Genomic DNA, 9830 nt, shown 5'->3' with positions numbered 1-9830 from the left:
TACAGTCACTTCTACACTCTGCATTCATCCTCCTCTGGTTACATGAGAGCTTACTGTCTCCCATTTACCTTAAGTACAGAGTTAAGAATCTTGATTATGGACTCTGTCAGCCCCTGGCCCTTGCAAGAGGTACTGCCTTTAACACAGTGCATGCTGAGAAAATCCCAAGAATCACATCAAATAAAGGATGTAACAGTTGCTTCCTGCCGAATGTTCTGGAGCTTGAGATAACCTACACAGTTTGCCTACTGGGACTTGTAAAGTAATTACCTGTACCAATTCTAAGAGAGAAAGATTTCAAGCATATTATGGAATGTGAGCCAGATAGATAATCTAGAAGTATAGAAGTACTAAAAAACCCCCCTCCTAACTAGCCTATATCCTTTTGGAGAGGATTTTCCAAGGAAAGTTAATTTTTCTGCACAGAGGAAGAGCTCAGCTCGTCATTGTGCCCAAAAAATTCTCCTCCCTCAGTTTTCCATCTACTTCTGTAATCTAGCTGTGCTAAAGGACACCTACAAGAGTCAAGTGTCAGCTTAAGACCAGCTAGTAGAGAAAACATTGAAATGGAAAACTGCAGTTTCACAATTAAACGCAAGTCTCTCTTTTCACGTTGTCTCCTTCATTTCTCTTTCTATAATTCTGCTTGTATTATTCTGACAAGGACTTCTGTAAACTCCCAAGATGCCAACCTGAAGCTGACAAGAATGGTGGCAAAAATACCTAAAGCACAAATTCTTTTGACAGCCTAACAGGAGTCTGTTGTCTGCCGGAATCACCTTTCATTTTCCCTGTGTGCATTTCTTCTGCTTTGCTCTCTGCAGACACCTCAGCCACAGCCTGAGGGTGTCAGGCATAATTCTGCAAAGACACGGAGAAGGAGAAGAAAGTCCCAAGTGTCAAGTCTATCCCATGACCTCCCACTACTACATAAAAACTGAAAACAGAAATTGCAGGAAAGTGGCCTGTTAGGTCCTTAAGCCTTGATAGGTTTAATTGTTTTCCAAGTGTTTTCGTAGCTATGCTGGAGCGATATGTGTGTTTAGGATACAATGCAGTGTCCACTGAAATCGGTCTCTTTATACTGACTTCAGTGGGCTGAAGATTGACTGGTTTCCATCATGAGAGTTCTGTATAAAACAACCTCTGAGGCGTGTTTTTAAAGGATCGATATAAAAACCCTCATTCCACTAGCACATAAAAACAGAGGCAACAAGGGACATTCTGAAGTTTTGCATTAGAAACACAAGCTCAGTAGAAGTATAAGAGCTCATATATATGCTCTTATAAAGCAATAAAAGAAGCTTTTTTTGTAGTTACTGATGATGTAATTTCTATTGTTACTCATCCAAGGGCTTTATGTTATTCTTCTGAACACAATGTTCACTGTCATCACTAACCCTGATCATTAATTCCAATTAAGTCCAATTGTAATGCTCAAAGGAAATATAAATAAGCACACTGTGAAAAAGGGTAACTATGCAAAGATAAACCACTGTGATAAAACTAAATCAAATCCAGGCATTTAGTTAATATCCCTTTGAATTTTTGTCATTCTGAATATTTTTTATTTTAAAACAGGAACTGTTCACTTCTGAACAGGAAAGCTGACATTCTGCATTTGTGTCCACTCCATCTGATGTTCCTATCATGGCTACTTACCTTCACTGCCATTTATCACTAACGTTGATGTGGATATGTCAGCTGCCTATGCAGATATGTCATAGAGAAAAAAACAACTGAAATAATGGTAGATGTCAATAAAGAAACTACGATGTTTCTGTGAGTGTTGTGTTAAAATAGTTGATGTTATCTCTGCTTACACATCATCAGTAGCTGAAGCTTACATGGCAAGGAGTTGTAGTATAAAGTAAGATGTTCCACAGGTTTGAAAGGTCAAGTTTAACTTTCCATGCATCTGGAAATTTATTTTCAACACTTCAATGGCAAATCAAATTCACTTGAACAAACTTGTCATATAAATAACTCACAGTACTGAAGATATAAATTCAGAGTAAAATTGGGGAAATCATAGTCCTTACTGGTTAAAAAAAGCTAACATACCATGGAAGTCAGAAGCAGCTGGCTTGAGTGGCCACAGCATTCTTAAATGGGAGCTTTTCTAAGTACCCAAGAGCAGGCACATTTTTAGTGGGAATAATGCTATTTATTCAGCCTAATGTTATTCAGTAGTTTAATATTTAGTCCCTAATAACATTTGTACAGGGAACTGCACAAGGGAGGAAAGAGTGCAGGGAATCAGATTCCATGCAAAAATTTTGTTATGGGATCTCACTGAGTAACTGATTACTTTAGAAAGGAGAGGTTTGGAGCACTAGGTTTTTGTGAACTCTGAATGCAAATGGTGCAAACCACTCAGGATGATGATCAGGAACTCTGGGAGACTTCCTTGTGGCTGCTGATGTCAGTAGAGCCATCACAGTCATGACAATTGTCAAAAGCTGGCAGTCCTCTTACGTGTTGTAGTGGGTTCAGTGTGGGATGTGCTGCCAAGAAGGGAATGGGGCCTGTAGCCTAGCCAGCAGCAGTGAATGACAGGTCTGCTCTGTTTTCCTAACTCAGCATTTACTGCCTTTTGGAGTTCACAGTTATGGTACTTATTATAGTGATATACAGAGCAAAGAAACTGGAGTTAAGGGACTTTTGAAAATACAGCTGACTAATCTTTCCAGGAGAATAGGTATTCTTTTTAAGAAGATATTTTTTCCCTAGCTTAACTTGCACTATAATATTGACTCATTGCATGCATGCATTATCTTTTGCTTTCTTTTCAATTTTCCCTTTCTCATTCTTTTCATTTTCTTTCACTTCATTCCTTCTTTTCCAGTGCAAGCCACCAGTCTAAGGGGCAAAATAGAAAAGGGATGAATGGGTGAGAATTAGGGACACAGAAAAGAAAGAAGTATGGGATAAAATGATAGGAAAGAATAAGAGAAAATATGAAACAAGAAGGCAGCACATTTCAAAATCAACACTCTTCAATAAAAGGCACAAGGGAAACTATTACAAATAAATTTAAAATTTGCCTGATTTTAAATCAACAGAATGCAAATTAAAAGAATAAAAAAAAATTTCTTTTTGAAGTTCTTCATCTCCATCATTAGTACAAAGTTATTTGAGAATGCACTCTGCTTTTTATCAAGGCAATTTGTTTCAGTATCCAAATTTTAACAAAAGGATCTGTCTAAGAATGCTACTGGATAGAACAAGATTTCTTACACTCGTGATTTGTCTCACTAATGAAGGAATAATTTTCAGCACTGTCCACCATTTATAACCTTAGACCTTCAGTTTATGCAGTTCATCTTCCCTTGTGCCAGTTTTCAACAAGAACTGGTGTTTGTTTGTCTTTAATCTGTATTTATATCCAAACAGAACATATCAGGTTTTCTTACATTCAGTTTGAAATAGCGCCATGATAGATGGGACAAATATCTAATTTAAAGAAGAAATCTTTGCCTTGATTCTTATCTCTTGCTACAATAAATCATGGATAATTCCTCTAAGGTTAGTGTTGTTACATGAATGTAAATCCAGATAACAGAGGGAAGTGTTTGCACCTCTTAAGCTTTCTAAGCAAGGCTTTGGTACTATAATCAGGAGTAGTGATAAATCCTTAACAAATACCTGTTGTTCACAGTCAAATGGCCTTTTAGGTCAGCTGTTGAATTACCATGACTTACTAAGCAGTGGTATCTCTTCCATTCAGCGCCTGATCTTGAGTGGTATGTTCCTAATAAGAAGAAGAAAATCCAATTATCTACTTTTCTTTCTTGCTTCTTCAGGAACTGTTACCATTTTAAAATAATACAGCATGTGGCCATATAATACAGATGTTGGCAGGGTGCCTTTAAAAGAATTATATTTTTGTAACTCTTTTTCATAACAATTGTGAAAGACAGAATCAATCCTTCAGCTGTCTGAAGAAAACAACATTAAATCTGCCTGGACAGACTCTGTGAGATAATGTTGTGAGAAAGTCATAGAAAAGATGCTATTGCATTTCTTGTCCCAATCCTTTTGGACCAGACAGCTCATCTTAGGAGGGTTGTTGTGAATTGATTGACATCAAATGAGAGCTGCCTGTCATAAAATAATTGTTTCTCTGAAGAGGAAACTATTACATGCCTTTCACAACTCTTCTAAAGCCAATTGTCAAAAGTCCTTTAGAACCAGGTAGATGGCCATAGAGTTTCAAATTATTGGACACATTCAGCTCCTGAGAGCAGAGAGACTTGTGTGTCACCCTTTTCTCTACAACAGTCTGCCTTGCTGTTTTGGAGGACAAAACAGTCTTTTTCATAAAACTGTATCCAAAAATCTCAAACCCACTTGGTGCCCACATTAGCTTTATTATTTGGCTTATAGGTGTGTCACACCATTAGAGTGTGCATGAGGTTCTAGACTTTTTTTGCTGGTTTTGCCGTTGCTTCATGCTAGAAACAAACTTGGCAGGTAGAAACTTGTTCAAAACCACATTGAATCCATCAGGTTGGAAAAGCCCTCCGAGATCATTAAGTCCAATCCTTGATCCAACACTGCTGTGGTTACTAGACCATGGCACTAAGTGCCACATCCAGTCTCATCTTAAAACCCTCCAGGGACAGTGAATCCACCACCTCCTTGGGCAGCCCATTTCAATGTCTGATTACTCTCTCCGTAAAAAATTTCTCCCTAATATCCAACCTAAACTTCCCCTGGCACAGTTTAAGACCATGCTCTCTTGTCCTACTGCTGGTTGCCTGGGAGAAGAGACCAACCCCCACCTGGCTACAACCTCCTTTCAGATAGTTGTAGAGAGTGATGAGGTCTCCCCTGAGCCTCCTCTTCTCCAGGCTGAACAACCCCAGCTCCCTCAGCTGCTCTTCATAGGACTTGTGCTCAAGTCCCTTCACCACCCTTGCTGCTCTTCTCTGGACCTGCTCCAGGACCTCAATGTCCTTCCTGAACTGAGGGGCCCAGAGCTGGACACAGTACTCCAGGTGTGGCCTCACCAGTGCTGAGTACAGGGGAAGAATCACTTCCCTGGTCCTGGTGGCCACACTGTTCCTGATACAGGCCAGGATGCCACTGGTCTTCTTGGCCACCTAGGCACACTGTTGGCTCATGTTCAGCTTCCTGTCAATCCAAATTCCCACATCCCTTTCTGCCTGGCTGCTCTCCAGCCACTCTGTGCCCAGCCTGTAGCGCTGCAGGGGGTTGTTGTGGCCAAAGTGCAAGACCCGGCACTTGGCCTTGTTGAACCTCATCCCGTTGGAATCAGACCATCTCTCCAGCTTGTCCAGGTCCCTCTGCAGAGCCCTCCTGCCTTCCAGCAGATCAACACTCCTTCCCAACTTGGTGTCATCACAACATTAGCACGTTTGCTAATGGTATACTCAATCCCCTCATCTAGATCATCAATAAAGATATTAAACAGAATTGGGCCCAACACTGATCCCTGGGGGACACCACTAGTGACCAGACACCAACTGGATGCAGCATCGTTCACCACCACTCTCTGGGCCTGAGGATGATCTGCTCCATAACCTTGCCAGGCACTGAGGTCACTTGCCAGGCCTGTAGTTTCCCAGGTCCTCCTTGCAGCCCTTTTTGTGGATCGGTGTGACATTTGCCAACTTCCAATCATCTGGGACCTCCCCAGTGAGCCAGGACTGTTGGTAAATGATGGAGAGAGGCTTGGCGAGCTCTTCCACCAGCTCCCTCATCACCCTAGGATGGATCCCATCTGGTCCCATAGACTTGTGAGGATCCAAGTGGCTCAGCAAGTCACTGTTTCCTCCTGGATTACAGGGGGGCTATTCAGCTTCCTGTCTCTGTCCGCCAGTTCCAGAAGCCAGTTGTCCTGAGGACAACCTGTCTTACTGTTGAAAACTGAGGCAAAGAAGGTGTTAAATATCAGGCTTTTCCTCATCTTTGGTGATTATGTTCCCCCCCATGTCCAGCAAAGAATGGAGGTTTTCCTTACCTCTCCTTTTGCTATTGATGTATTTGTAGAAGCACTTCTTGTTATCCCTAACAGAAGTGGCTAGATTGAGCTCAAAGTGTGCCTTTGTCTCTCTAATTTTCTTTCTACATGACCTAACTATATTCTTAAACTCTTCATGAGTAGCCAGCTCTTTTTTCCATAGTTGGTAAGCTCTCCTTTTCCCCCTAATTTCCTTTAAAATCTCCCTGTTCAGTCAGGCTGGATGTCTTCCCTGCCAGCTTGCCTTTTGGTACTCTGGGACAGCCTGCTCCTATGCATTCAAGACTTGCTTCTTGAAGCATGTCCATCCACATGTTTACCTCACCCAAACTTGGAAGCTTAGAAATACTTTTGAATCACTCACTTTTTATACAGTGTCAGTTTACTTTGTGGTTATTTCCAGAGTAGAGTGCAGGAGAATCTGGCTGGATTTTTGCTATTTTAACAGCCAGTGTAGTTTTCTGTTCTTTATAAATCATTATAATTGCAACTGGGAGGCCTTTTGAGTCTCAACAACTTGATTTTCTGTGGTAAAATAAATAGTGCCCTGGGAATAAATTTCATTGTCTTCAAATGCCATGGAAAGCCTCTGACCTTTAAATGTAAACTTTCCAATTTGCGGGAAGAGGTTTAGCCAAAAGATTCTCATTAACATTTGTGGCAGTTAAGAAGCTGATACCTTTTCTGCTAAACTGAAATTTACCTCTATGCCACAGACTATGAAACCGTATGATGGAAGTCAGAGGAGCTGCTAATGCCAAATGTCCTTTCAGAACTCACTTTGGAAAGTTTTTTACAACAGGCATAGCGATATCCTGGATTTATTACATGTGCTCCTGATAATTTAAAACCTGATGGTATTTTGACTTGATATTTTCAAAGATTTACTTAACACTTCTATGGTGCTGGAATATCAAATGCCTTTTGTCCAATAAATAAAATGCCTTGAAAGGCAAAGAACCTGTAGACATACACACACTGCTTCATCAGTAGCATTTCCTGTTCATTCAGCTGCATTTTTGATAAACTTCTGACAATTTTTTCAGACTTTGGGAACACATTATATAATCTGATAATTCAGGTTCTGCCCTTGTCTGAATTTTACCAATTCCTTGGCAGTAGGTTTCTTAGTCAGCACTGTGGTATGCAATTGATTCTTTTTATTTCACTATTAACAGTAAGGCCATTAACTTTTTCATGAAAATTATGCTTTATCGAACCATATATTTTTAAGATTGGGAGGACTGCTGTGTTAGTCTTAGGTGACTACTCGTGTTGCAAGTATTCCTACACAAGTTTGAGAATTGAGTGAATTCCCCAGCTTCTCAAGGGCAGTATGAAAAGTCCCTCTGACTTTGTGGATCAAAACTTCATGTCTGCATGACATTTTCCTTGCACTGATGTGTGAAAACAAGTACCTAAATTCTAGGTTTGTTGCTAGCACCTCACTAAGATAATTCACTAAAACAAGCTGAGAGCTAAAGGTAAGAAAAGAATTCCTGTGTTTAAAAGAACTTACAGAGGTGGAAAAGGGTTTGAGGTCAGTTTTTGGCTATACAAGAGACTGGTAAAATGCAGATCATATTTTATTTTTATTTACAGGACCTACTGGGTTAGGGTGCAGGTTCTTTTTAGGTTCTTAGGTACACTTGGTGAAAGTGAAAGAGAAGATAGCAAGGTACCTTGCCTCCACTATTGCTAGTGTAAAAAGGCTTGGTGAGAGCAAACCCTGCTGAGCCCTGGCCACAACATGGTGTTACCTCTTGATTCCATTTATCTTCCTACAATTCCAACCTGGTGACAGAGAAATGAGCTCACAATTTCTTCTCTTTAGTCCAGAACATGCTCAGGCCTCTGATAATCTCAGCTGTTTGAAGAACAGCTTTTTGCCCAGTGGGCTCTCAGTCATCAAGAACAACTGTAGAAGATGTTGGGGTTTCTCACTGAGTTGTCTAAGTTCAACAAAAAGGGTTCCCTTTGTTGCTGCACACATGTCTGTGTGCATCAGTGTGTGCCTCAGCTTCCATCTTCTGTGCAGCTGAAGAGAAAAAAGGTTACCTGTGCAAACTGATTCTTCTATGGTTGTTCAGCCTCTTGTGTGAATCAAACAGTGCCTGGAAAGATCCCAGGAGTTTACAAAAAGTGTTCAACAGCCATCTTATTTTGCACTTTTTCTTCTTCGAGTTTCTCAGTGATAAAGGGACGTAAGACAGGCAAAATGAAAAGTAGTTGCTTGCCTCTCTAGTTAACAGATCAGGTGCAGGTGTCCTTTCCATCTCCTACCATTCCATGGTACCTCCACAAACTAAGAGCCAAAAGAGCTAAATGTTCAAGCTGAACTGCAAGTAAATATGTCATCCTACACTGTTGCTATTTAATAGGGCTTTATTTGCTTTTCAAAAGGCAGGTGTCCAGAACCAAGTGAGATTCCCTGAGATACAGGTGACACCTGCATAGGGCTGGCAAGTGGAACATAAGAGCTACAGGTGAGCCATGCCTTCCAGAACAGCAGCTCTGGTGCCATTATGGAAGGCATCTCAAAAGACTTTAAATGCTTGTGGTTTTGCAACTGAATTGAATCCTAAGTGACATTTTTAAGGTACTTAAATCAAATCACCTGCAACAGTGGCAGAATGAACTTCATTTCCAAACCCAAATGTGTCTACATTTTTTAGCATTGAGCTGTTTCCATCACTGTTTTCAAAGAAAACTGAATTTCTGTTGCCTGATACCATTAATGTCTGTAAAATACCATGACAACAAGCTCTCCATATGTGTAAGTTTAGAAAAATAAGGCCACCTTTCTGCCCATTCAGGTTTAATGACTTTCAATGGCTCCATTTATTTTGAAACAAGTTACAGCATAAGGCAATTTTGCTACTCAATAGCTTTTGGGTGCAATTTGTTTTTGACTTAGTAAATAGATGAAGCTCTCAGACAGCCTGATTTCTTTAACTAAAAAAAAAAAAAAAGGCAGAGACAAATTTAACAGGCAGCAAGCTTCTTCAAGCTTCATATTATTTTCCAAAAAGAAAATAGAAAATCACAAAATATATGGATGATGTGCCAAGTTTTCAAAGAAAGGAAAAAACTGAAAAATCCTAATGAAATTATAACACTAAACAGAACCCATGGTAGTTACATTATATTGCCACTGAAGTATTTGTGCTGTGATGGAGTGCAAGTACATTTTGCTGAACAAGCTGAAAATGCTGCCACAGGAGAACAGGCTGACTTCAGCTTTATTCAATTGCTTTGCTTTCAAGTGGTTTCTGATATTTCAAAGTAACTGACAGAATCAAGCAAAATTCACAAACTCAGTCATTCAAAAGGGTATAAATTATGACCTTCAAGATCAGAATGAATGTTTCAATCCATATTGTATAGTTATGGCAGATGAAAATGATCGATTTCTACAGAAAGCAGGTGGTTTAAGGCTGCTGTGTGTGAAAGGTGACATGAATGTTCCTAAGAGTTCACCTGCAGGTTGTATCAAGTAATATGATCAGTGGTGGTAACCAAGTCACCAATGACAGATTTGTTATTGCGTCTAGATGTGGGGATCAAACACTGCCAGAAATGGTGTGGTGATACTATAGGATTAATATCAGACATTGCATCCAACTTGCAATGGGCAGAGTCATATTTATCATTATCATAGTAGGCATGACTTGAATGAAGCTTGCTCAGAGAACACTAAGAATAATACTGTACCAAAAATTACCTATGAAACTGTTTATGAAATCACGTATCATGGGAAAAGTATCCTTCAGGAGACGGTATGTTAAAGAGGAGAAAATTCCAGTATGTCTTATCAAGAAATATGATGTGGTACAAAGCA

Source organism: Manacus vitellinus, unplaced genomic scaffold, assembly GCF_001715985.3.
Source record: "Manacus vitellinus isolate BGI_N305 unplaced genomic scaffold, ASM171598v3 scaffold_4_pilon, whole genome shotgun sequence".
NCBI lineage: Eukaryota > Metazoa > Chordata > Aves > Passeriformes > Pipridae > Manacus > Manacus vitellinus.
Note: the sequence above shows the minus strand (reverse complement) of the source record.